The sequence below is a fragment of the Chinchilla lanigera genome, unplaced genomic scaffold, assembly GCF_000276665.1.
Source record: "Chinchilla lanigera isolate Chin_1 unplaced genomic scaffold, ChiLan1.0 scaffold00063, whole genome shotgun sequence".
In the NCBI taxonomy this organism is placed as follows: Eukaryota; Metazoa; Chordata; class Mammalia; order Rodentia; family Chinchillidae; genus Chinchilla; species Chinchilla lanigera.
Window position 1 is genome coordinate 13704536 of NW_004955464.1, and position 27688 is coordinate 13732223.

General features: G+C 45.0%; 1 protein-coding gene and 1 pseudogene across 7 annotated transcripts in view; one reads left to right on the forward strand and one right to left on the reverse strand.

Moving 5' to 3' along the window:
- The window catches only part of Rnf220 (ring finger protein 220), a 215439-nt gene that overhangs the window by 124708 nt on the left and 63043 nt on the right, over positions 1 to 27688 (reverse strand). The gene's annotated exons all lie outside the window — the stretch shown is intronic.
- LOC102021951 lies at positions 12378 to 13207 on the forward strand (annotated as a pseudogene).

The following is a 27688-nucleotide window of genomic DNA, read 5'->3' on the forward strand; positions in this document are numbered from 1 at the left end:
CCCAAGGCACTGGCTGTGGCAGGGGCAGTGGGCCGGAGAAGACCTTCAGCAAAGTGGAGGATGCTGTTAGCAAGAGGCAGCCAAACCTGGCCTGTTGGACAGTGCCTGGGGCTTTGGGTCCATTGGCCTGATCCCTCCCTTGGCTTGGCGGAGACATTCCCAACTCTCACACTCTCCCCTCAGGCCACTTAGCTGCTCAGTGCCCTTCTTCCCACTGCTGGATGCAGAGCTCCTTGCACCACCTGGGTCGGACACTCTTCCTCCACTGTGGTCACACCTTCCTGCAATCTGCAGACACTTACCACACTCCAGCCTAGGCAGGCAGGCTCAGCATGCCTCTCCACTCCCGCCGCCTCAGCCGTCACTTAGCCAAGCTAAACAGATTTAGCTCCTTTAATCTTTCCTCATTAGCTGGCAATCTGGAAAGGAAACAAATGCTCACCCCATACAGGTTCAAGCTGTTGCTTTAACCTTGTAAAAGTGTGTAGGGTGCTGGGGCTGTGGAGCCAGTTAGAATCATTACCCTGAGAAGCCACGCCCGCTCAGCAAGTGCCCTAGGGGCCTTCCCCACACTGCTTGAAACCACCCCCATGTGTCGCCTCCCTTCCAGCCCCAAGAGCTCCACACCCAAATTTGGGGCCTGCAGCCCCCACATCAGGACAGCTTCCAGGGCTTTCCTATGACTGTCTCCAATGAGCAGGAGATTTTTACCTAAAATGTGTTCATTTGATCCAACCTGCCCCTTCCCCCATAATGAACCGCTCAAGTCTGTGACTTCTTTGGGTTCCTGTATTATTCCTCGGCCACACCCACCCTTCAGCTTCTTCAGTTACTTGCTATTTTCTTCTTATCCAAAAGGAGACCTTGTTAAATGTTCATCAGGAAGGAATCCCTTGCCCTGAATGCGCTCCCTGCCATTGATCTTTCCTCTCCGTGCAGTTTCCATTTACATACCTACACCACCAGCAAAAACCTGAACCTGTTTTAACAGCAGCCACTTGTGGCATGCCCATTACAACACATCTGTTTTTCTGTTTCCAATTTGATCACATAGTGTTATTCTGTTTGGTGTGGTTTGGCCCTTAGGCATACTTACACATACACATGCATACACACGCACGCACACACACCACACACATACCACACACATGCATACACACACACACCACACACACACACACACACACAGAGTCACTGTTTTATTTTCCTCCTGGAGATGACAGACATCCCCCCCTTTCACTGGATCTGGTCTCAAACTGAGTGGATGAAGATTTTTAGGACTGTTGCATCACTTTTTAGATGACAGGAGTCACATCCGTTTTACTTTGCTGGGCTTCTGATGGCCCCTTTTACTTTCTATGATTTTCTAGACATAATTATAAGTGGTTCAATCAGCGCCCTGCATAGCATGTTCCCAGAACACTGGCCTTAATACCTCGTGATGGATGTCACCCTGACTTGCTGATTTGTGAAACCTTTACATTTTCTGAGTATTCTCTTACCTGCTTTCTATCAGTAACGATTTTTGCACAGTCTGCATTTACTTCCTAATTATCCAAATTCCTTTTTGTCATTTTTCTTCTTAAAGACTGATCTAAAAAATGAGCTGAGCATCTCTGCCCTGTAGGAGGCAAGATGAATCTCCACCGCCCTTCATTCATTAGTGGTCTCCATGCTCACGGTCTTCCCCACCTCTCCCTTCACCTCACTCAGTGTACTGCTAGACATGTTTATCCCTTTTAACTCTTCACTGAAGTTCCCCTCCATCTCCACTGGTTTTTCCTCTTGTCCACAAGCCCCAGGATCTGTCCTCACCCTAGGCTATTCCACAGGCAGAGCCCTTCCCACTTTATCAGAACTGGCTGTATTTTTCTGTGTGTTCTTCATTCACGTCCGTCCTCAGGGCTCCAAAATGGACAGGCATCTTTGAATAGAAGCAGAAAGCTGCAATTGGCTGCCTGCTTCCCTGCCTCACCAAAAAGACTTCCTCTATCACACCCTCTCATCCTCTGGCCCTCTGGCCTGCTGGCTTCCATTTTGGGGTTCTTAAGAAACTTCCCAGATCTGAAAGCAATAGCCAGTCCTCCCTCCGACCTCTAGGAAATCTTGGTTTTCATTTTGTTCATTTTCTCCGTGAGTTGCTACCTTTCCCTTTTCTTCTTCCATTCATCATTTAGCATGGTGAGTCCCCAAGTGACTCCCATAAGCACTAGGGGCAAAGTAGTGAACCAAACAGTGAGAGACCAGCTCTCACGGTGCGTAAACCCTGGCGGAAGAGAGCCCTTAACTAAATACTCTCCCAAGTCAATGTATAAAAATGCAGAGGGCTATATGAAAGTAGAACCAGAGGATAAAATTTGCACTGGGAATCAGTAAAATTCACTGAGATGGGAGGGTGGGGTGAAATACTGGCTAAGGTCCTGAAAAGGAAAGCTTGCATATGTGATGAACAGGTGAAGCAGTTTGGTGGAGGGTGGCCTGGGAAAGGGAGGAGTCCCAAGCTGAGGCTAGACCAGTGTCCTCAGATGAGCATGAAATACAAGACAAGAGACAGATTAGGGAAAGAAAGGTGTGCTGCACTCTGTCCCGGAACAGCTGGAGAAGCAACTCACTCCCATGCCTTGTCTTGTCTCTTCTTTTTTCTTCTCTCTTCTCTTCTTTTTCTTGAGACAGATCTCATCATGCAATTCAGGTTGGCCTTGAACTCTCCTGCCTCACCCTTCTGAGTGCTGGGACCATGAGCATGTGTCACCACGCCCAGCTCCATGTCTATTTTCTAACCTCCCTCTTGCTTTGAGGGGGAACCGAAGCTGGTGAAAACATAAACAACACCTTTGACTTTATTTCCTCTTTTGCCTTGGCTACCTGAATGGCCTTCCTGGTTTTCTCCCCCATGAGTGGGTCTGCATGCACTTACCTAAAGGAACATGCAAGAGATTCCACTTCATTAAAGCACCTGGCCTGGGGCTAAGGTAGGCACAGGAGGGGTGGGAACTTTAGAATCACTGGTAGGGATGGGCAATTTGCGAAAGGTCTCTACAGGAGGCTGATGTGCCATCCTGGAAGTGCTTCATTTAATAGAATCAACCTCCTCTGAGCCTCAGTTTCCTTATCATAAAAGAAGGGTTAATCCTTTCCATCTGTCCTTACTGAGTAAAAGAAGGCTTACATTAGTTCTTTGAAAACTACAGAGTATTCCTCAGGTGAGAAGAAGTCTTCTACTGCTGGAGACCCAGAAAGAAGTGATGACCCTATGGCGGCTCTACAGTGAGGGCAGAGATGCTCGAAGCAGGGCGGCTCCCAGACCACAGATAATGGTGGAAGCCTTGGGATGCAGAGCTGCCCATGTGACAGGGTCCTTCGACAAACTGGGCTCTTAGTTTCTGGCTGTGATCTGTTTTATTCTACAGTGCCACACAGGGTTGAAAGGCCTTCCGAGCTCATCCAGGCCAAACATCAGCTAAAGCAGAGTCCCTTCCACAAGTGTTGTGCAGTATTCAGGGGCATCCAGCCCAGGAGCAGGATGAAAAAGCAGGATTTCTTAAGGAAAAGATGAGGAGATGGACAGAGAAAAAGAGGTAGCCCTTAAAGGGAGGGCAAAATGTCTCACTGTTCGGCACCCACTCTTTGCCCACCTGCTGACCCCATGTAACCAGGCCATCTCTCCTGCACGTTCACCCCAGGATGCTCGCAGACCTGATAGCTCCCAAGGGCACCTGGAAAACACAAGGGGACCTGGCCGCCAACACCCAGGGCTCCCAGAAATGTTCACCAGGAGATGGTCCCTTGCCCAGCCTGAGGAAACAATTCCACTGTCCCTCACCCCTGCCCAGCCCTGCCTCAGGAAAGAAAGGTCATTCCCTCCTCCTCTCCACAGCAGCTTTTCAAAGGTTAAATTCAACCAGCCCGCCCCACCCCCTCATACCCACCCCCAAACGAGAGAGGAAAAGTTAATTGAAAATGCTGTTTAATTTTTCAGCTCCAGTGGATCCTACCCCAGCACAGATGGCTCCCCCAGGACTGTCTGTCCCCAGCCCATCTCCACCACTCAGTGCCCCCCAAGCATGGGGGCAGAGGCACAGCCAGCAGTGGCTCAAAGGGAGAAAAAAGAAGGGAGAGTGGGTGGAGGGGCACCTCCACACAAAAGAGCATTCTGAGCCCTTGGTTCCCTGGCCCAGAGAACAATGCTCCCGACTTGATCCTTTCATAAAGAGAGTTTCTGGTGTCAGGAGACAGCCGCCCAGCGCCCAAGCCGCCCACACCGGCCACTTCACTGCCCACCACCAACTGCTGTGCTGGCTGGGCTTCATTCCGCGCCCCCCTCTGCGTCCAGCTGGAAGTGAGTGCCGTACCAGCCCCCACCCCATTCCAGGCCTGCCCGAGACTTGTTGCCCCCTGAAGACTCTGACAGGGCCCCCGAGAGGCCAGCCAGCTGAGATGAAAGGCTAGGACTCTAACTGGATTACCCCGACCAGCCCCAGGACTAAAGAGGCCAAGAAACCCTAATTAAAGCCATCCCCCCTTCCCCCTGCACCCCACCCCAATCACTACAGCGTTTTGCCTTTCATCCCAGGTTCTCCACTTTGTTCAAATTTCCGCTATTGATGAGTTACTAGGCTGTGGAGAGGTGGGGTAAGTGGAGAGATTACAAATCCCCTCGGCCTTGAGAGCCACTGGCTGTCAACTTGCTTAGACTTCGTTGTCGCTCCACTGTAGCCAAGAGTGGAAACCTAGAAGAGGAAGAGAAGGAGTGGGAGGCAGAAGAGCCAAGAGGGAACCATGTGGCTGGAGGTAACCGCTGGTGGGCTGGACGAAGAGCATCCCTCTAAGTGAGACGCGTATCTCTCCGACCCCTGGGCCATGAGGAAGGGTAGCAGTTACTCCTTTCTAGGGGTATATATGGGGATGCAGTGTCCCCACCTGTTTGTGCCCCCAAATCTCCACTCCTGTCTCCTCCTTATGCAGAGACAGCCACTTGACTTTGGCTAGAGAGTACAGGTGGAATCCGAGATACCACATTGACTCAGGAGTTTATAGTCTCCCATTATTGCCTTTTGATCGTCATAGGAATTCCACAAGGCAGGTATTTTTGGCTGTATTTTAGATGAAAAGGAGACGAAGTTTCCAAGGAACTCTGAGCTCTGCAGTTTTGCTAGCTGGGCAGGTCAGGGGAGAAGGAAGAGGAGCCAGGGCTTCTGAGGACCAAGCCAGTGTCCTTGCCTCGGAGAAGCCTGTGTTAGCCAGGGCGTCTCTTTGAGTGACTCTGGACCTGCCCTGCAGAGGGGATTCACTTTCTCTGGCCGGCTCAGCCTGTGGGGTGCTGCTGGGAGCTGAGAGCAGCCCTCAGGGGCCAACAGAGGAAACCACAAGAACCCCCTTCTGGAAAAGCAGAAGTCTGAGCCATGCTGTCCCAACCCACCCCCGCGGCTTTGGATGATCACCTCCCTCCATAGACAAGGAGATTTAGGTATGGCATGTGGTGGGCAGAGGCAGGGGTTGCCTGCCTTGGCGTGACAGCATGCGGAGAAGAGAAAGTGAGTTCCAGTGACCCAGGAGACCATCACCCTCTCCCAGTATTAGGGAGGAGCCGCAGAGCCTATCCTCCTGCACCCAGCCCTGTCTGACACCCTAGGACTGGGAAGGACTGTGAGGTGGTGTCCTACCTAGGGCCAGGCGACCCACTCCTTGTAAAAAAATGAAAGAGAGGAAAACCTCTGGCCTGGGATGCCAGGGTTCATGTGGGGGAAGTCTTCTTTGATGTGATTATTCTTTTGTTTTGTTTTGTTTGCTGCCCAGAGAAGGAGGAAGGAATAGGAGTGGTCTATTAACCTAATTTTCAAAATAAGGGGGTAAGACAGGATACCTTGGAGAAGCGTCAAGGGTGGGGAGAAGGATTCCACCAACCAGCGTGGGCGGGGCCCTGGGCAGTGCGTGGGGGAGGGGCGCGGAGAGGATCCGAGGGAGGTCAAGGGAGAAACGAAGAAAGAGGAAAAAAGAAAAACCCAGCAGTGCGCCATGTCTCATTGTTCATGCTCAGCCCTTCAATTTGCTCTCTGCATTCTCCTGCCATGGGGAGAATGTTACGCTGGCTTAAGGGACAAATCAGACACAAAATAAAGACCAACACTCAGCAGTAAAGCAATTATCGCAACATTTTATGCCAGGACTGTTCCTTTTGAAGGCAGCCTGGTGCTACCCGCATGTACCTTAACCCGTTCCTAATAACCATAAAGTTACCATTATTTACGGTACAAGACATTAAATAAATAATGCAAACTCAGGCAAGCGAGCAGTCTGCAGAGCGAGGCAAGAAAGCTTCCCGCTGCGGGCCAGCCGCAGGGGTTAACGCTGGGTGGAGGGACACGCAGGAAGCGACCTGTCCAGAGGCCTGGTGGTTGCCCCAGCCCTCTCCCCGGGGAGCCTTGCAGAACCAGAGGGTAGACAGGCCCACCAGTGAGAAGAAACCAGGCAACCAAGAGGCACTCTAACCAGGACCTGAGCAGCCCACAAACTTAGCCCGGAGCCAGCTTCCTTCGGGTTGCCTGGGAGGCATCCGGGGCCTGGAGGAACTCCCCTGAGACTGTGGTAAAAAGGAACACACGTGTGCTCATGTCAATCAGACCCACGTTCAAATCCTGCTGGCTATTTGACAGCTATATGAGCCTGGGCAGGTAATAGACTCTCCCAATTCTCTGTGATACAATGGGGGGCTTACTGTGCAGGTTTTCAAGGAGGGTCAGTGAGACCAGTTGTGTAAAGCAGGGAGACAGTGCCTAGCTCTAATGGTTACTTAATGTTTCAATTTCTCTTTCCTTCTAAAAGGAATTCTTAGTCTTGCTTTTATAGTTCAAAACTAATAATTTGGTTATATCAATTTGAAATAGCCTAGAAGACTTCCCAAGTTTTCAGTTCAAGGTGAAAGGGAGACCTGGAAGGGGTACAGAGGCCAGAGAGACAAATCTGCAAAAAGGATGGATGCCAACTTCTCAAGACAGAAATGGTCACATGGTTTTGGCAAAAAGATTTTGCAAAAAGAAACTCAGTCTATGTCAAAAAAGATACAGATGCCAGTGAGACGCAGGTGCCAGGGGCCTCTTAGGCCTTGTCTCTGAGGTATCGGACACTATCTGTACAAATCAAAGACGGAAGAGGGCGCTTGGCTCTCTCTTCTTTGTCTTTCCCAAGCAACCATGCATTCTAATGCCCCTCCCTAACCTCCAATGCATCAGACTGTGCTGTGTGTTATTACAAGTCTAGATTTCTAGAGGAATCTTCAAGGGACTAGCTGTATCAGATGGTCACCTTGCATGCCATCCTCCTCTCCACCTTCTGGGTCCCAGAGAAGGCCAGTGGGGATGCAAAGAGACCCTAGATAATGTGGCCTTTAAAACTTCTACATGACAGCCATTTGTGTCCATGCTCTTGGACAGATGAGCCTAAGAACTACTTCACTCACAGGCCTGCTTTCTGCCCAGAACAAATTATTTTTGAGGACATCAGAATCACCTAGTTAAGAATAGCCTCACTTATCAGCATGGTAAGACTTTAGGAAGCATCGGAATCATCTGGAGGGCTGGTTCAAGGAGATTGCTGGCCCTCCCCAAGTTTCTGCCTCAGTGATCTGGGTAGGCCCTGACAGTCTGCATCCTGAAGTTCTCAGGTGACACCGATGTTATCAGTGCAGGGGTCAGATCACTGGCCCTAGATGTCTTTCCTCAGGTCTCTCTTCACCTCGGATCTGGCCCTGAAAGATGAACAGAAAGGCCAGGCTAGCTCACTCTCTCTGTGTCTCTCTTCTGGTGGTGGTAGTGGTGATGAGGTCTGGGATTTTTTCTTTTTTCTTCAAACCAGATGGAGAATGCAACCAGCAACATATTGTCAGTGTGGTGGTGGATGAAGGCAAACCTGTCCTGGGCATCTTCCCACTCACTAACTCTCAGGCACCTAAAAATGGACACAGGAAGCCAGGTGTGGTGGCATAAGCCTATAATCCTAGCACTCTGGCAGGCTGAGGCCGGAGGATTGAAAGTTTGAGCCCTGTTTGGGCAATTTAGCAATTTAGAGAACCTATTTCAGAAAGTAGCTCAGTGTGAAGTCCTTGGGTTCAGTCCCCAGTAATACACACACACACACACACACACACACACACACACACACCTGGATTTGGAGTCCACGTCCCTTTCTTGCTTGGTGGGGCAAGTTTTTACCTCTGAAAGCAAACTTGGTAAACATTTCAAATGTACCAAAATTAAAGAAAAAATAGGAACATAATCTTACAAAGTAATGCTATTCTTATATTTTCTTTCTCTCCTCTTCTGATCTTTCTCCTGTCAAATATTTCCAGGCTGGAGTTCAGGGATTGGCCCTGGGGTTCTCAGGGCCAGACCCTTAACCTATAGAACTAAGAACATACAGAGTGCCTTTCAGAGCTAAAATCTCCACAGTCCTCTTTACCAGGCCCGAGAAAGCTAGACCACACTGCAGCCTTAGCTAGGAGCTTCGTAAAGTGTGTGTGCGCACGTGTGCGTGTGACACCAGCTTGGGAAAGGGTCAGAATGGAGCACAGCTGGGAGGTCGGGGCACAGAGCTGTAGGTGCCTGCTCACTAGCGCTTTCTGGCTACCCGACCCCTAGGCCCTATTGTTTCTTTTTTTCCCCCAACTTTGAGAAAGGAAAATATTGCCTATTTCAAAGTTTGCAATCGCTCCCTACAGGAGGAAGGGTACACAGGAGGCCAGGAAAAGCCAAGAGCAGCAGAACAGCTGATTCCTCAATACTGAGAGGTCCAGAGCCACCAGAGCCCCCCACCAAGCCTGTACTAGTCGCAAAGTCAGTCTGAGCAAGTGCTCTGCCCCTGTGACTGGGTGGAGTGTTGGGGGGGACTTCATTTTCTTCCGGCTTAAAAAGTGGAAAGCTCTATAAGGCATGCAGCAGGGGCAAAGAAATTGTCCTGCTCATCCCCAGATGGCCTCCCCGACTGACCAGGTTACCTCTTCTCTGACAGGCGCTCCTCAGTCTGGCCCTGCCCTCCCATCCCAGTCTTGCTGCCAGTCCCACAGCTGACCGCCAGCAAACAGGACTCTATCTCTAGAGCCCACCCTCTCCCTCAACTATAGCATTAACCTTTCTCTTTCTTTCAACAAAAGCCAAACTCTTTCAAAGCCAATCTGATTGAAATTCAAAAACTTTCCAGGGCCTCAGCACCACTCTACTCCTCCCCATGCTGACAGCCCCTTACCACCCTCCCACCTCTAGCCCCCTCCCCCCAGCAATGTATAAAACCGCAGGACAAAGCCTCTCCCACCCCCCTCCCTCCAGCACAAGACTCGCCCTTTGTACCATTGTGTCACTTCAGGCTGGTGCAGAAGGAGCTGGCTCTGAGCTGTCCATTGTCTCCGCCACCCCAACCCCCTGCCTTCGCAGTCTGGAGGCCTGTGCCAGTCCGGCTTAGGTGGTCAAACCAAGAGAACTTGGGGCCCCTGGGCCCACCCTCTTAAAACAGAGAAGAGCCAAGAACCAGTCTACTTGCAGGTGCCTGACCCCAGGGCTTCCTAGCCCTAGGCTGGGGACTCAGGTGGACAGAACAGCCTACCCAAGCCTGTTCCCTGTCTTCATGGACACCAGATGGAGCTCCTCCCTCCCGCCTCTCTCTTCAGAGATGGCCCCTCCCTCTGCAGCAGGAGCGATTAGAAGGCCTGAGGGCCCAGGGGAGGGAAGGGCCCAGGTGGTGGCCAGGGCCTATTAGAAGATGGAGAAAGGCAGTGAGGGGACACTTCCCTCTACAGGGCTGCGGCCACTGGGGAGGGAAGACCCAAACACTTTCCAACTGATGAATTAATTCAACAAGTATTTACTGAGCATGTATCATAGAGAGGCTCTTTGGGGAAAGAGTGGTGAATAGAGCAAAGTCTTCCTTATGGAGCTTACATTCGAGTGCGTGAGACTGAGTCAAGAAATCAGCATGTGACATTTCAGGTAAAAGTCCCTGTAGGAAAAAAGAGCAAGAAAAAGGCCAGAGTGTGCCAGGAGGGAGGGTGCCAGGTGGGAGTGTGGGGAGAGTGTGTGGCAAGAGGCCCATAGAAAGTCTGGATCTAAACTGAGACTGACATGGAGGGAGGCCTGGGAAAAGGAATCCCAGCCTGAGGAGGAGCAAGAGCAAAGGCCGTTGATTCAGAAGTGGGAAAGCTGAAGGCCACAGGCGCGAGGGTAGAGTATGAGATCAGAGAGGAGCGGGAGGCCTGGTCATGGAGGTCTGTTCTGCCTTTGGAAGGGGTTCAGATTTTCTCTGATGCAGGAGCAAGTCAGGGAATCACAGAATTTGATTTACATATTGAAAGGCCCCTGGAAAAGAAGTGGGATGCCCTTAGGAGACTTGCAGTTGTCGAGGGGAGAGAGAATGTTGGCTACGGTCAGGGTAATGTGGTAGAGATGGAGACAAATGGACAGAATTTGGGTGTCTTCTGACGGTGGAACCAACAGGCTTTGTGATATGCTGTGTGCTGACGTGAAAGCAAGGAGTCAAGAATGACCCCAAGGCTTTGGGCCTGATCCAAATGAGAAACTAAAGTAGCCATTTACTGATATGGCAGAGATAAAGGAGGCAATTACTCGGGCCTGTGCCATTACAAGGATCAGTGGTTCTGTTTTGGACACGTGAACTGCCAACTGGAGATGTCCACCGGGTATGTGAGCGTGAGGCTCCGGGAGCAGCCGGGGCTGGGGTGAGATGCGGGAGTCACAGCATAGAGCTGTTATGAAGCTGAGAGATAAGGTGAGCTCGCTTGGGGAGGGAGTGCAGATGAAGAAGAGAGGAAATCTGAAAGTGGAGTCCAAGGACGCCCCAGAGTTGAGCAGTTAGGGGGGAGGAAGAGCAGTCAAAGGAGCAAGCAGTGAGGTAGAAAGTGAATGAGGAGGACTGGGGTTTAGCTCAGCGGCACAGCGCCTGCCTAGCAAGTGCGAGGTCGTGAGTTCAATTCCCGGTACTGGAAAACAAACAAAAAAACAAACAAAAAAGAGAATGCGAATGAGGAGATGAGCAGAGTCCCGGAAGCCAGACGAAGGAAGTGTTTCTAGAAGGCAATGACTTAGATTGAGGATTGGCTGCTGGATTTAGCAATAGGGACATCACTAGGGACCTTGACAAAGTCATTTCAGAGGAAGGGTGGGGACATCTGACTGGAAAGGGTTCAAATGAGAATGGAAGAAAAAGGGTGGCAAAGTGGAAGAGAGAAATGGAGAATTAGCTGCAGGGGAAGAGGGGCCGGGGAAGGTTTTTCTTGTTGTTGCTTTGTTTTGTTGTTTTTGTTTTTGCCAGTGCTGAGAGTTAAACCCACAGTGTCAAGCGGGCCAGGCAAGTGCTTTACCCCTCAACTACATTTATGGCCCTGAAAGTTTGTTTTGGGGTTTTTCTTTTTTAGAAGATGGTAAATATTTTTGCACATTGTGGGCTGGCAGAAATAAAACCAGCAGAAAGAGGAAATCTGATGATGGGATGAGAAGGGGACATTCGCTGGAAGAGAGCATAAGTGGAGCAACAAGTCACCCACAGGAACAGAGAGAAAAAGAGAGAAACAGAGAGAAAGCCAACAGCGGCAGGCACAAGGGGGCTTGGCGCAGGAGGCGGGTGGGGAGAGCAGGTAGAAATGAACTTCTGTTTCTGTTTACTAGGTTAAATGGGATGTAAGAGCTAAGACTTAACTAGGGTGAGAGTTTTGGTAAGAGAGTATAAGGAAAGAAAGAAGGGCTTGGGAATATAAGGGAACAGAGATAAGAGTGGGCCACGTACTCTATGCTGGGTGAGGACGGAAGTTAGGATGCAGTGTGTGAGGGGCTGTGAAAAGCCCTAGGTTTGAGTCTTGGCACTGACCAGGAAGGTCCAGCTATGGGGTTGGAATTGGGGTTCTATAAGTGGTGAATCAGAGGTTAGAAAGGAGGGTGCCTAAGATGGGTACTACAAAGGGGTATAATTATTGCTACTGAGACGGTCTTGGGGTGAACATGACTGGGAGAAGGACAAGTTCATTAGAGAGAGAAAGTTAAGGAATAAAGAGAGCAAGATACTGGAAAAGATTCTCTCACTGTGGACCCTGGACCAGCAGCATGAGCAACACTTGGGGGACTGTCAGAAATACAGACCCTTGGGGATCCGGTCCCACAGATTCCAAAACCTTGGGGTGGGGCCAGGCAGTTTGTGTCTCACAAGCCCTCTGGAACAACTTGGTGATGCTGAAGTTTAAGAAACATGGGTATAGGGGATTTTGGTGGACTGTTAGAGTTGGGGAGGGGTGAGAGATGGGGTCAGATGAGGGCAGTGGTTCTTTACCATGCTGCATGACATTAGAATCAGAATTTTAAAATCCCAATACTGTGTGTGAAAAAATGGCTGCAGCCAGTGTGGCTACTTTTTGTAGAAGAATCTCAGCAGTCCTGAAGGTTTCTGGGTCATTAATAACAGCTAAGGCCCCTGCTAGCTCAGGATTTTCACTTAGTTTGTTTCCTAAGAATGTACCAAATGTCATATCCTTTCACCGGTGTAGATTATCTCACTATGTAGCTCAGGCTGGCCTCAAACTCACAGCGATCCTCCTGCTTCAGACTCCCAAGTGCTGGGATTACAGGTGTGCACCACCATACTCAGCTATGGAAGAATTTTTTGATGACCCAAAGAATTGGGGGGCAAGAAGAAGTGAAATCTGGAGCTGTACGGACTTGTCAGCAACTAAGGAGCAAAAGTAACGAAGGTTTACGTAACTTTGGTACGTCTTACTGAAAGAAAGAAACATGCTTCTAACTTTAAAATGGGAGCCCAAGCAGCAGAGTTTGCCAAGGCCAAGCCCAGAACGATTAGAAAAGATAGCTGATTTCGTGGAGGCATGAGTTGTCCAGGAAAGAGAAGATGCTTAAGGCTTCTCCATACTGGTCAAAAAAGAGCTAGACCTGGTGCTTGGAGAAGAGACATCTTTGGAAGAATCATTTGCCACAAGTTCAAGTAGTAGCCTATACCTTGGTACATGAATGAAAGACACAAGAAGAAACAATTATCTGCAAGGCCTTATGTGGATCGTTCTGTCAGACCGAGAGCTGAGGAAAAAGCCCGCATTGAAGCAAGAAAGAAAAGTTTGAAGAACAAGAAACAGAACGGTCTGCAAGAAAAGTTCCCACATCTCGCTGAAGCCTGGAAGTTAGGTTTTGTCTATAAAAAGGTCTAAGTTCAGTTTTTTTTCTTGCATAAGGGTCTATGTATAAAAGCAGATATCAAGTGGTTTATAAAGAAGTTGCATTGTCACGACTTAGCAGCTGTTTTAAAGGTTAACATGACATGTGAATTCTGAAAGCGATCTTGCTTTTACCACATTTTAAAAAAAATCAGGTATAAAATTCAGACCAAATACCCATCTTAACAATTCTGATCTATGCTTGCTTTAAAATCACCTGCTGTCTTACAGTATGAAAGTGGTATTAACAGTCAAACAAAGGCAGTAAAGTAGTTTTGGAATTCAGAAAAAAAATTCCAATACTGAGCCCGTGTTCCAGAATCAATTAAATTGTAACCTGGCAGGGAGGGGGATCACTATTTTTGAAACTTTTTCCAATGAGTCCGATATCAGGCAAGGTTGGGAACCACTAGATTATGGGTACCCAGAGCCCCACAGGAATGACAGTCCAGGTGATGCAGGTTTTCTGGCAGTCGTGGAGATCTGGTGGTGAGTGAAGCAAACAGAGAACATGAAGAGGCTGGTCTCAGTAGACCAGGGCAGAATCTGTGCGCCGATATTCTCAGCAGCGTGTGAACCTTTCGGGTTTCTACTGCACCTGTGAGTGCGTCTTTCCCTTCTGGGAACCCAGAAAAAAATGTAGTTTTGAAGGGCAGATCTATGAGTGAAAGGAATGGGGATATCTGTCACTCATCAAATAGATTTCACAGTAAGTGCTGGCAGTCATCTGGCATGTCAGGGTGTAGGGATGTGACCACCATCAGAGCCAACCCAGGGCCAAGCCACTGCCTGCCTGTTGTTCTCAGCTAGCAAGTTCCTTGGCCAGGCCAGGCTCTGGCCAGGTTCTGTTTCACGTGGGAGCATGAGCGGATGTTCACGTTTCAAGTATCTTCATCTTTGCAGTCAGTCCACATCCCTTGAGTCCAGAGGAGAAGGAACATCACTAGTTTTAGAGAAATTTTTACCCTAAGAATTTAGGATAGCCAACTTCCAGCCAACTCTGGTCAACTTCTAGCAGAAGGAAGCAGGGCATGGAAAGCTGTGTCCTTAAAATGGTGTTTTATGTGGTTGGTAAGCGTCCATAAACCTAAGAATGAGGGGAATTTTTTAACTTGAGGGAATGGAGAGAGCATCATGTACCAAGGAAAGGAGAACATAATCATAAGCTCACAAAGTCTGGCCTTATGCAGGAGGCTTGAGTGGGAAAGATTACCTCATATCTCGTACAATAAAATAGCACTATCGCATGGTAGTGATGGGACAATAAGGGACTGCCACACATAGGTGGATGGGAAGAATGGCAGTAGACTGGCGTCTGATCACATTCTAGTGAACATATGGGTTAGGTGATTTTATACAGGAGGAGCTTGATCTCTAACTACAGGGTAGAATACGTGTGTGTGTGTGTGTGTGTGTGTGTGGTTGTCCTATTATTAGTTATAGTAATTATATTATAATGATTACTAGTGTAAGCCAGGAAGAAATAAGACCCTTGAGAAGATATCTGAGCCTGGTGTAGTGGTGCATGCCTGCAGTCCCAGAACCGAGGCTGAGGCACTAGGATTGCAAGTTGGAACCCAAACTGGGCAATTTAGTGACTTAGTGAGACTTAAATAAAAATGAGTTGGGGATGTAGCATGGTGCAAAGGACCTGAGTTCAATCCCCAGTACTGTAAGGAAAAAAGGATCTGGACCATGGGTAAGGTGAACACAAGTGCAAAAGATGAGGCAGATGCATCAAATACGTTTCTGTTCTAACAACATCATTTTAATGGAAACTCCAGAGAGGCAGAATTCTAGGTCCAAGGATTTACTCAAAAGGTGACAGAAAAAGGGCAAAATTGGCCAGTAGATAAACAGGCCCAGAGGTCCTGTCTTGTCCCATCATCAGGTTAGGATTACAGAGGAGACATTCCTGACCAGGACCCCTCCCTTCTGAGACACTAGCCAGGCCGGCAGGGCCAGGCCCCCTTCTTTTGTCTGTCAGGAGTATGGAGTGGGAGCACCACAGTGTAGGCACCTGTCGCAGCTCTCACTGCAGCTGTCAGCCAGGCAATTCCCTGCTCTCTGGGGCAGGCTGCAGAATTATTCAGCATCCCCAAGTGAACATGCTTGATTAAGTTTTAATTTTAGCAACTTGCTAGGTGAACAGGGTATGTGTGGGGCTGTTTCACTGTTGTGGGAGGGATGACTAGAATAAGAACTATCCTCTGGACCATCACTCACATCACAGAAATCTATTACCCGGCAGCACCACACAGGGCTGGGAAGCCACGCTCTGTGCAGGTGGCAAAGGGTAGGGGTGCAGAGTAGGGACAGCCGATGTGGCAAGTCACTAAGCTTACTCTGCAGGGCTCTCCCCTCAGACCCAGCTCTACAGGGTGCAGTGGGAGCGATCACTGCCTCATTACTTCATACCTATCCTTTTTCCCTCAGCATTCATTATCTTGATGTTTTCTAGCCAAAGGTATTCAGAGCAGGTTTTTAAATTTCTTCCATTTGTTCATTCATTCATTCATTCATTCCCATGCCCATACACCTGTCTTCCAGGTACAGCTCATTAAACCCGCAGCTTCAGTTATATAAATATTAGTGACTTTAAATCTCTATCACCAGTCCAGCCTCCCCTTCTGAGTTTTGCTCTGGTAGAATTGCCCATCTTTCAATGTTTTCACCAGGGTTTGCCACAGGCACCTAAAATTCATTATGTCAAATATCAATCTCATTCTTTTTCCCCTTCACATTGATTTGTCCCTCTGTGCCAGTGGATGATATCAAGTACCACCACATTTTATTGAAGCCACTCTTTAAGTAGTCTGGATTCCATTAGACTATACTCTTTTCTGGTTTGGTTTCATTTTTGTATTGCTGGAGATTGAACCCAGGTCTCACACACACTAAGCACATACCTGCCACTGAGCTATGTCCAGCCCCAGACCATACATTTTTGAAGGCAGTTTTTGGCATAATCTTGTGGTATCCTCAGTGCTTGAACAGCTGGATTACATATTTCTCTCTCTCCTTCCCTTTTTTCCTTTCCTTTCTCTCTCCCTTCTTCCCTCCCTCTCTTTTTCTCCTTGTGCTGGGGATCAAACCCGCGGTCTTGCACACACTGGGCAACTGCTCCATGGGAGCTACATCTCCAGGCTTAATTAGAATTTAAGTATCACCTATTTGGTACCAAGCACTGTGATACTATGAAAACATTTGTCTTTCATTCATACTTACTCTACCACTTTCTTTTTCCTATTTCCTGCTTCTTTTAATGGCGTTATCCATTACTCCCAGGCATCTAACTCTGAAATCTCATCATACATTGATTTCTTCTTTTAATTTGTACGTAAGTAAAATTTTTAGCTAAGTCCAGTAGATTTTCTAGTTCTGTGATCACTCTTTAGTTTATTCCCTTTTCTCTATTCTCACTCTTACTGTTCTAGTTCCAGTCCTCTTGAACTAGTTCCTCTTTTAGAAGATATATTTAGCTGGGTATAGTGGTGCATAATCCCAGCACTCTAGGAGGCTGAGGTAAGAGGATCGCAAGTTCAAGCTCAGCCTGGGCAAATTAGGGACTTAATGAGACCCTATCTCAAAATTAAAAGAACAACTTGGGATGTAACTCAGTGTGAAGGCTCTAGACTTTCAAACTCCAGTACTGAAAAAAAGGGATATATCTATTAAGATATATTCACATACCATATAACAGACCCAATTATGGCACACAATTTAATTATTTTGGTATTACTAAGAGAGCTGTCCAGCTCTCAATATGATGAATTTTAGAATGTTTTCATCGCTCTTGCTCCCTGAATCCCTACCTTTAAGCTGTCATTCCTAGTCCCCCCATATTCTGGACATTTCACATAAGTGCAAGCACATAGCACATAGCCTTTTGTGTCTGGGGTCTTTTAACTGGCATGATATATGTTATACTGTGTACAAATACTTATGTTACACTATGTACAAATACTTAATTCTTTTTATGGCTGAAAATATTCCAGTGTATGAAAAAAACATATTTGTTTATTGATCAGTTAATGAATATTCATATTGTTCCACTTTTTCACTGAATAATGTTAGTATGAACATTAATGTGCAAACTTTTGTGTGGTCATATGTTTTCAGTTTTAGTGTACAGACAGTGGTCCTTCCTTACCTGCAGTTTTGTTTCTTGTTTTGGTTACCTGCATTGACTGTCACTGTCATGGTTTGTCCGTACTTCTCAGAAGGTCAGTAGTAGCCTAATGCTGTGTCACAATGTCTGTGTCATTTGCTTTACTTCTCATCACACAGGGATTGTATAACTCTACATCACCACAAGCAGAGTGAGACCAGTAGAGTAAGATATTTTGAGAGACCACATTCATATACTTTTTATTATATGTTGTTATGATTGTTCTCATTTATATTGTTCTGTTAGTTATTGTTACTAATCTCTTACTGCACCTAGTTAATAAACTAAGTTTTTTCATGGGTGTGTATGTGTAGGAAAAGCCATAGGGTACATAAGGTTTGATGCCATCTACAATTTTGGGCATCCACTGGGGACCTTGGAATATATTTTCTCTCTCTCTTTTTTTTTTTGGTACTGGGAATTGAACTCATGACCTTGCACTTGCTAGTCAACTGCTTGAGCTGCTGAGCTATATCCCCAGCCCTTGGAATATATTCCCTACCAATAAGGGGAGGCCATTGTACCTAGAAGTGGAATTGTTGGGTCAAATGGTAACTGTATGTTTAAATTTTTGAGAAATAGCCAAAAAGATTACTTTCCAAAGTGGCTGCACTACTTTACATTGCCATAAATAGCATACAAATGTTCCAATTTCTTTATATCCTCAGCAACATTATTATTATTATTTCACTGTTTATTTTGGCAGTGTTGGAGATTGAATGTAGGGTATCAGGCTCGCCAGGCAAACCCTGTACCACTGGGCTACAAACTTGGACTTATTATCTGACTTTTTGATTATATCCACCCTGGAGGATGTGAAACAGGATGTCCTTGTGAATTAGATTTGCATTTCCCTGCTGACTAACAATGTTAAACATCCCTTCGTGTGCTTACTGAGCACCATGTATCTTCTTGAGAGGAACACCTATTCAGATCTTTTGCCCATTTAAAAACTGGGTTATTCTTTACTATTATTGAGTTTTCTTCTTTCTTTCCAATCTGATACCTTTTGTTTCATTTTCTTACTTAATAATTGTAACATGTGGTACAACGTTAATGAGAAATGGTGAGAGTGGACATCCTGGTCCTGTTCCCGCACTAAGGGGACAGCATCTATTCTCTCATCATTAAGAAAGTCCCCTTGTGTTTTTAGTTTGTTGTGTGTTTTTATCATGAAGTGGTGCTGAATTTTGTCAAGTGATTTTTTTGTGTGTGTCTACTGTAGTAATCATGTAGCTTTTGTCCTCTCTTCTACTAATATGATGTACTATATTGCAATGATTTGTTTTCATGTTAAATCAGTTTTGCATTCTGGATCATGGTGTCATGACCCTTTCTATAAGCTGGACTTTGTTGAGGATTTTTACATATATATTCATAGGATTGTTGGTCTATAGTATGTATGCAAGTATGTATGTATGTATTTATTGTGGTGCTTTGTCCTGGTTTTGGTATCAGAGTAATTCTGGCTTCCTGTAATGATTTGGGAAGTGTTTCTCCCTTTTTTATATTTCAGAAGGGTTTGTGAAGGATTGGTATTAAATGTTCTTTAGGTATTGGGTAGAACTTGCCAGTGAATCCATCTAGGCTTGCTTTTGTTTGTGTGAAATTTTAAATGACTAATAAAATTTCTTTACTTATTATAGTCTTATTCAGATTTTTTTCTTCTTGAGTTAGTTTTGGTAGTTTATGTTTTTCTAAAAATTTGTGCATTTTATTTAAGTTATCTGATTTTCTTGGCATACAGTTATTCATAATATTCCCTTGTAATGCTTCCTTATTTCTGTAAGAATGGTAGTGATGTCTACTTATTTATTCCTGATTTTAGTAATTTGAATCCTCTCTCTTTTTCTTGTTCAGTCTAGTAAAAGGTTTGTCAATTTGTTGCTCTTTCAAAGGATCAACTTTTGGTTTTGTTGATTTTCTCTTTTGTTTTTCTATTCTATAGTTCATTCACTATGTCCTGATTTTTATTATTTCTTTTTTTTTTCCTGCTTGCATGAATTTAGTTTTCTTTTCTTTTTCTAGTTCCTGAAGGTGGGAAATTTAGGTGAGCATTTTAAGACCTTCTTTTTAAAATGCAGGTATTTACAGCTATCAATTTCCCTCAGAACACTGTTTTAGCTGTATCCCATAAATCATAGTGTTTTTAAACATTTTTATTTAAAGATACTAATTTTCCTTGTGATTTTGTCTTTGATTTCTCATTTCTTGTGTTTATTCTTAAATATCTAGTGTCTCCCCTTATATCCAGTGTCTCTCTTTCTAATTGCTAACATATTTTGTTGTGCAGCTAGTCTTATGAAGATACTTTAAGAAACACTTGTTGAGTGCTTACTTTGTTCAAGCTGAGTATGGGAAATAGAAAGATATTTAAGATAGTCTCTCTGTTGAAGTGATTCATAGTAGAGTGGGGGAGATAACAAAGAAACATACAATTTGAATGTATAGGTTGATAAGTTCAAAATACACTGTTTACATTTAAGCATGCATTATATAATTGTACACATTCAAATATACATTGAATGTATAGGCTGATAAATTCAACAATAAATTTATGCTTTAAGTACAAAAGAATAGAGAAAATGGAATAGGTTTTACAAATGATCCAGGTTTCTAAAAACAAATAGAATTCATCAGTTACACAAAGCAATAAAAGACCATTTCCCAAGCAGTGGAAATGGCACTGCATAAAGACATAGAGTTGTGAAACAAAATATGTTATTTGAAACCAATCTTTTTTCTATTCTCAGTCTAGGAGATTCTAGTGGCTCTGACTCTACCCTTCTCTCCTAGGTAATGGATGCAACGCCAGCATGAAACCGTTATAGCACTGTTTTCCTGACCTCAATGACTAGTTCAGAAATGGGTACAAATCAGAGCCTAAGGGATACAGGGGGCCTTTGCCTAGAATTTTGAGAAGATGACTTTGGCATTTTCCCACTGGAAATGCTCAATGGGCAGATGAAAGTCCAACTCATCCTCATGTGGTTGAAACCAAGGTAATGGATGAGAGCTAAAGGAGAGTGTCTAGCATGAAGTGGGAATTTAATAAACTTGAGTAAATGAATGAACAGAGCGTCCTGAAGACTACCAGGGGCTCCCACGAAAGCCACCTACTTTATTGAACTCCTACAACTTATCAGAGTCCTTGTTATGGTGTTTACTCCCTTTTATTGTATGGCATAGTTAGTTCCAATCTCAATTATTTCTTCTTTTATTATCTAATGCCTCTCTGAGCCTACTTACTTGATTTACATATAAGATTTTTTTTTATTATGTGACCTCTTGCCTACCCATATGCACTGCCTTTTATGGCTCCAGCAGTATTTTCAAACTCTCTGTGTCTGAACATATCCTGATCACTTGTTTCTTTCCGTAAGCACCCTTCCTCCAGAACACAGAACACTGTGACTTAACTCAGCAAGCACTTGGGGAGAACAAATTAAACGCCAGCCGCTTATGCCCTGGACTTACTTCCTTATATTTGCAGCCTGAATCTTGAGCCTTTGTTCCCAAAGCCCAAATTCTAAAAAAGGGTAAGAAAGTCAGTTGTAGTTCTTATTTCTGTTGTAGCAACCATAATTTTTTGAAATTTTCTTTCAAATATAGCACATAGCCTGGCCCATAGCAGTTTGCAACTGTTAACTACATTACTTATAAAAATAGTTAACATTTATTGAACACTTGCTGTTTTCAGACACTGTTCTTTACGTGTATTATAGCATCTATTCCTTATAGCAACCCTACATGTAGGCCGTATTGTGACCAACTTCATTTTATAGACCGTGAAGATGGAGGCATGGAAGTATGATCCACCTATGTCAAGTTCACAGAGATAGCAGGTGGTGAGGAAGATTTGAACCCAGGCCACCCACATTCTTAACCTTGAGGACTGGTAGCTTCCTGAGTAGGCTTTACTGTGGGACACACATACGTGTATATCGTGGGTGGCTCTTTGGGAATGGCCCTAAATAGCTATCACTTGAAGACCATTCTCTACACTATGGCTCTCTTGTCTTTCCTATAGTCAAAAACAGCCTAATTTCTTTGGCCTTGGTTGGTGGTTCAACGTTGATCTGCATATTGGTTTGAATTCATAGTTTCCTTAGGGAGATAGCAGAAAAGAAGAAAAATCAGGCCAAAATTCATTTCCATTTTTAAAGTTATTTTTAAAAAGAAAGGTGATGGGGACAGATAGCATGTCTGCCTCTTGAAAGGAATGATCCTCTGTCTCCTGCCCATGATTTTCTCTGCCTTTGAAGCTCTGGCCTCCACCAGAGCCTCTGAGCTCTTGCAGCCTGTGTGCTCTCATTGAAGGTGATGAGGATGAAATTGGGACAGGTCACCAAAAAGAACCCCCCTGGCTTTGTTCTGAGTGAATGCTCTCTTTCTGAAAATTCTCAGCTGTAGCTAAGTGAGGGAAAGGGCAGCTCCTATTTCCTAAGAAGAAAAGAAGAAGGTCTAGGAGGTTGTTTTTCCCCCCCAAGTATTCAGTGAGTTACTGAATAATAGGGACATAAGAGTCAGTGAAAGGACAAAAAAATATAAATAAATAAATAAATAAATAAATAAATAAATAAATGACACAGCATAGCTCTAAGCTCCTCTCCTATCAGGTTTTACAGAGGGGCAATAGATTTTCTTCATTGCCAGTCCTGACTTATCACAGCCTTGTTTTTAATGAGGTATAATAAGGGGAACATTTTGTAACAACACGGTTCCCCTATTTTATCCCGCAAACAGCTGTGTCATGCTTGTGGCTGGAAGAATGAATCATATCTCTGCCTGCATATGCTAACTCCCATGTAATTACCCCAGCATCTTAAATAAAGCAGGCCCTAAACCTGTCGCTCACATTACAAGCAAGCGGAGCAGACCTCGTAACTGGGGCCTCTATCATTACAATTAATTTATCACAGAAGCGACTGAGATTAGAAGCTAGAATTAAAACTCAGAGCATGGAGAGTCACTGCAGTGACACTGAAAAACAGACTCTTGAGAGGTGGCTGGTTCCAGCGGCTGCCTGACTAATGCCTTTCCCGGGGAAAGCAGCCTGAGTTGGATTTTGTTTTCTTTACGTTCTTCCCACTCAAAGATTTTACTAAAGTGATTTCAGTGCCTCTCTCGATTCAAAATGATGTTGGAAAAATTCTACCTGATACTTAACCAGAACTCTGAGCAGGAGTCACCATTTTCTCATTCTTAAACGACCACTGTCTCTCCATAGAAACAGTCCCCCCTGAGACCTCCCATTTGTTTTTGTTATTAGAAAGGAATGTCTCATGACATCAGTTTGTTTCCTTTCTGGGGGCAGGAGGCTGGGGGCAGGGAGACAACAGTCCGGAGCATTTGCCTCAAATAGAAGATGCCGTTAGCTGGTGTCCAGCGGTGTTGCTCAGTCAGGGTTCCTTGACTGGACCACAAAAAACAGGAAAAATTACCCAGGCAACTAGTTTCTTCCTTCCCCCAGGGATAGTACAGCCTCACGCTACATTCTAGATGCGTAGGAGAGAAGTTAATTTGTTATCTTTGAGGGCTGCCTTACTGCACTTGTGCTGGTTGACAAAGGCTGAAGAGAGACAATCAGAATGACTCCACTATCCGGAGAGCCCGCCAGAGCGCCCTCCTGTAGACACAGTCAGCTCCCGTCCCATGCAAATAGTTTCCACCCATTTCTCGTGCATGGAGTGGCTAGGGCCTCTCCCAGTCACCCTCCCTCAGCCCCACACAGAATATGCCAGACCTCCGGACTTGGACACAGGAGATCCTGTTGTCCTTGTCATCCTTCTCACCAGAGCACAGCAATCTCCCTCTCTGCCAGTTCCATCCACTTTGTGGTACAGAGTTTAGTGTGTGCTCACTGAAGCCTGTTTCCTCTACTTCCTGTGCACACAGACTGTACTGCCCACTTCCCTCGCTGAGAAATAGACACAGCTGAATTCTGGTCACTGGATTGGAGGTGGCAGCAATGTGTGCCATTTCCCCTGGGCCAATATACATCTCCTACTGGATCCCTCATCTTTTTTTTTTTCTTTCTAGAGACCAGCTAGAACATCCAGCAAGGGATTTGGAAGCCTAGGGGATGGCTAAATCTGAGTTCCGAAACAACATCTATGAGGCGACCTTCTACACCCGATTTGATAGAGTAATTAGCCTATCCTGATGAAACAGAGAACCCAACTCCTTCTTCAGGGGGCTCCACAACTGCTTGCGAAGAACAGGGAAGGAAGGAAAACCTGGAGCTCGAGGGTGGGGAACAGTAAGCTTCACTGCTTGTACAGGATAAGCAAGAGTCAGGGGCTTACGGTCACCAGGGCAGGCCATGGGCCCAGATTCCTGGAAGAGCACCTCACAGCTTTGGCCAGGGGATGCACCTGCCACCCCCCAAAAACCCCAGATGAAACAGAAAAACTGACTGGTTTCATTCTGACCAGCTTTGGAAGGGTAAAAGCTGGAAAGGTAATAATTCAAACAAAATAATGTGGAAGCACACTAAAAATCATAATCACAAAGCAGGTGCAGGTGTGTCACAGCTCACGCTCTGGCTGTCTCCAGTCTGGTCCCTTTCTCCCCTGCCACAGCTGTGTTCTCATGGTTCCACGAACATGTCTTCACGAACACCTTTTCAGAGGACTCTGCTTGTCCACTAGCCCTGGAGTTCTTCAAGGTCAGAAGAGCCTCACGCATCTTTGTATGCCTTCAACCAGCTCAGGGCCTAGAACCGGACACTAGCTCAATATCTGTTAGATGAATGACACGAAGCACGGTGGGCCAAGAGTACTATCTAATATAGGCCTGAGACTCTGCCTCGCCTTCCTCTCCACGGCAAAAACACTTTCTAAAGTAGGATGCTGAGATGGAGATAGTTCCTCCGGTGCTTCTCTTCAGCATTTTGTTTTCTGATCAAGATCCCGTGTTTGAAGTTTTGGCTTCTGCCATTGAATAGAGCAGTGCAGAGCCAAGTGGCCACACGAAACTGGGATGATCTATCCTAAGATGTGTGTGCACACTTTGCTTGAAGCTGCCATGCACTATGCCAAGGGCAAATATGAAGAATCCCATTTTGGATCTTTAGAACTCAAATACCTCACAACAACTAGAAAATAGCTCCTTTTCCTCCCACAGAAAGATTTCTAGCTTCACTTAAACTATTCATTACTCACTGAGAGAAGGAATGTAAAAATGCCTTGAAAAAGCATGTGGCACTGTATTTATTGCAGGGGAACAGGATGGAATTAGTATTAATCTTATCTTTCTCCCTCTTTTACTGCAGCTTCTCTCTCTCTACCTCTCCTGCTCACTTGAGAAAGATCTAGACTGGACCAGTTTTGATCTGCATGCAATATATTCTTAGTTTTGTTTTTTTTTTTTTGAACATTACTTCTCTATGGAATAACAAGCCAGGTCATTTTGGAATAGAAGATAAGAGTGTAGGTTCAGGGTCAGACTGATTGGGTTTAAACCCCCATTCTGATTCTTATGGGTTGAGAAAGCTTAGGAAAACCACCTAACTTCTTGAAGCCTCAGATTTTTTTATCTGTAAAATGGGGATGAAATGAAAGAAAACTCACAAGACTTAAGTACCGCATGCAGCTTTGGGACAATGATGACACAAAGGAAGCACCCTGGAATATTGGCTTGGGTCTGGTTTCCTGTCTCTGAGTTAACATCCATCTTCTTTTCATTTTCTCTCGTTACAACTCAGAAAATGCCCTTTTTACTGTTGACATCTAACCCTCTATATGCACTTGGGATCTCAACTCTTCTTGTCTGTTTCATCAATTATCATCTCTTGTTTTATCGGTCTTTTTCTGTGAGTTGCTGCCACTGGCACATACACACGCCCTAGTGTCTTCTGTTTAAAAAAAAATCCCTCACTTGACCCCACATTTCTCACTTGCCATATTTTTCTCCTGTTCTTTTTTTTTTCCGGTACGGGGAATCAAACTCACGACCTTGTGCTTGCCAGGCAGGCACTGTGCCGCTGAGCTAAATCCCCAGGCCCTTTTCTGTTCTTTATAAACAAACACCTCCAAGTTTTTGTCTATATCTGCTATATTCCTTTTCTCATTTCCCATTAATCCTTCAATTAATGTAACTTTCAGTTTGCCCTGTCACTCCACTAAAATGGCTCAAGGCTACCAGTCAGCCTCTAGATGGCCAAGTCTATGTCCTCGATCTGTCAGCACTATTGTTTACAGTCCACCATTTGTTCTTTCTTAAATCACTCTTCTCTTTTGCTCCTTGGTTGTGCCACCTCTCTTGTCCATTCCTTCTCACACTCCTTCCTTCTAGTCCTCTGTTAGATCTTTAAATATTAGAGTTTTCTGGGGTTGGCACCATGACTTTTTATTTTCTCTTTGTTTACACAATTTATCTTGATTTCATCACTTACAATCACTTTAGTGAGCCACCATTGTCACAAAAACAACAAAACATCTAAATTATGTAACACTGGCTTTAGGCCTAGGCAGTGGGCAGGAAGAAAATTGGTATAAAAGACCGGAACAATTGCCACTTGTGTTATTTAGTGGTAAACATTTGTCTAAACTACCATAATCTGGAAGGCAGAAAGTATCTTCTGAACAGCAGAGATGGAGGAGGAGATGGAAGACAAAACTGAAAGCACAGCTCCATCTGATGTGCTACTAACAAGAGAGAAATGAACTTAGAAAACAACTGGCTAGTTTGCAAACAAAATTAGTGAGAATATAGAGAACCTCAAACTTTTGGCTTGAAAAATAAAACTTTCTCATCCCAATCTCTCCAGTAAAAGATTTTTCAAATCAAGATCAATCCTGGGCTGAAAGACCAAATCCAGGTGACTACTAGAAAGACAGTTTTAGAGCGAAGTAAAAAAGAAAACAAAAATCTTCACTGTGCTTTTTTTTTTTCACTGTGCTTTGAAGAAATAAGATGCCATCTAGAATGCTCTTTCAGGTGAAAAAGTGGCCCCTGGAAAGCTGAATGCCATGGTTCTCCAGCAGCCTGATGTAGTCAGGGTACCAGTAGCCAGGTCTGGATAGGTCTCGTCTTACAGAAAGTGTGAATGTGGCTTGTGGTATCTACATAGAGTGGAGTAATGCTGAATACATAGACATCCACACAGTTTGTGGGAGAGCTGTATTGGGAAAAGCACTTCTAGCTCCAACTAAAAGAGACTGAGATCATTTGAGATGTAGGAAGATTTCTGGGTCTCCACATTTCTCAAGTAGGTAGTAGGCTGAAGAAGCTGCTCAGCCACACAAAAGCATATTATTTAATGCCCTCTTCAGAAACATTTAAGGATAATAAATATACACAATTATCACATTCATCATAGAGAATTTGTACCTGTACATGGTATAACTTGATTCTTTTTTTTCCTATTCTCTTTCCTTCCCTTCAAACCCTTTTGCCCTCCCCATTTACAAAAGGTTTGCTTCCATTTTTTCCTTCATCTCTTTCTCTCTCTTTTTTTTTTTTTTTTTTACTTTTCCCTTCTTCCTCAAGGACAATAAAAAAGAAAGGATTGAACCAAAGGCCATGTAGAACAACAGGTTGGAGAGCCACTCATGAGAAGTACAATCAGAGAACATCCCCACCTCCTGTGATGGTAGAAACTGTGAATGTTAGAAATGCTATGGACTGTTGATTTCTACGTCCCTCCATTTCTTTCTCTTTTTGAATGGAATAATTTATTGCTGTTATACATCTTGTGCCTATTCTACAACAATGAATGTTAAGAGGGGGTATAATAATTTATTTTTTAAATTTTTAGCTCTTTAGATCAAGAGATATTTAGATCACAGACTTTAAGCTGGTACCATCCATGACTGGATAAAATTTGAGGAGTCTTGGGATTGTGGGTGAGTGTATTAAATATTTATCCCTCAGCTACCATTTTTTTTTTAAAAAAAGGAAATCTACTCTTAGAAACAGAATTCCTCTAGAGATGTAGCTCAGAGGCACAGCGCCTGCGTGGCAAGTGCAAGGTCCTGAGTTAGATTCCTGGGAAAGAAAGAAAGAAAGAAAGAAAGAAAGAAAGAAAGAAAGAAAGAAAGAAAGAAAGAAAGAAAAAGCAGAAGTCCATGCCTGTCATTCCAGAACTTGGGAGGCTGAGGCAGGAGGATCACCATGCGTTTGAGGCCAGCCTGGGCTACATAGTGAGTCCAGGCCAGCCCGAACTACATAGTGAGATCCTGTCTCAAAAAACCCCACAAAACACAAAAACAAAAACTGAAGCATAAGTCCAGACTGATATTTTATTTTACTTTATTTTGTAGTGGTGGGAATCAAGTCCAGGGTCTTGTGCATACCAG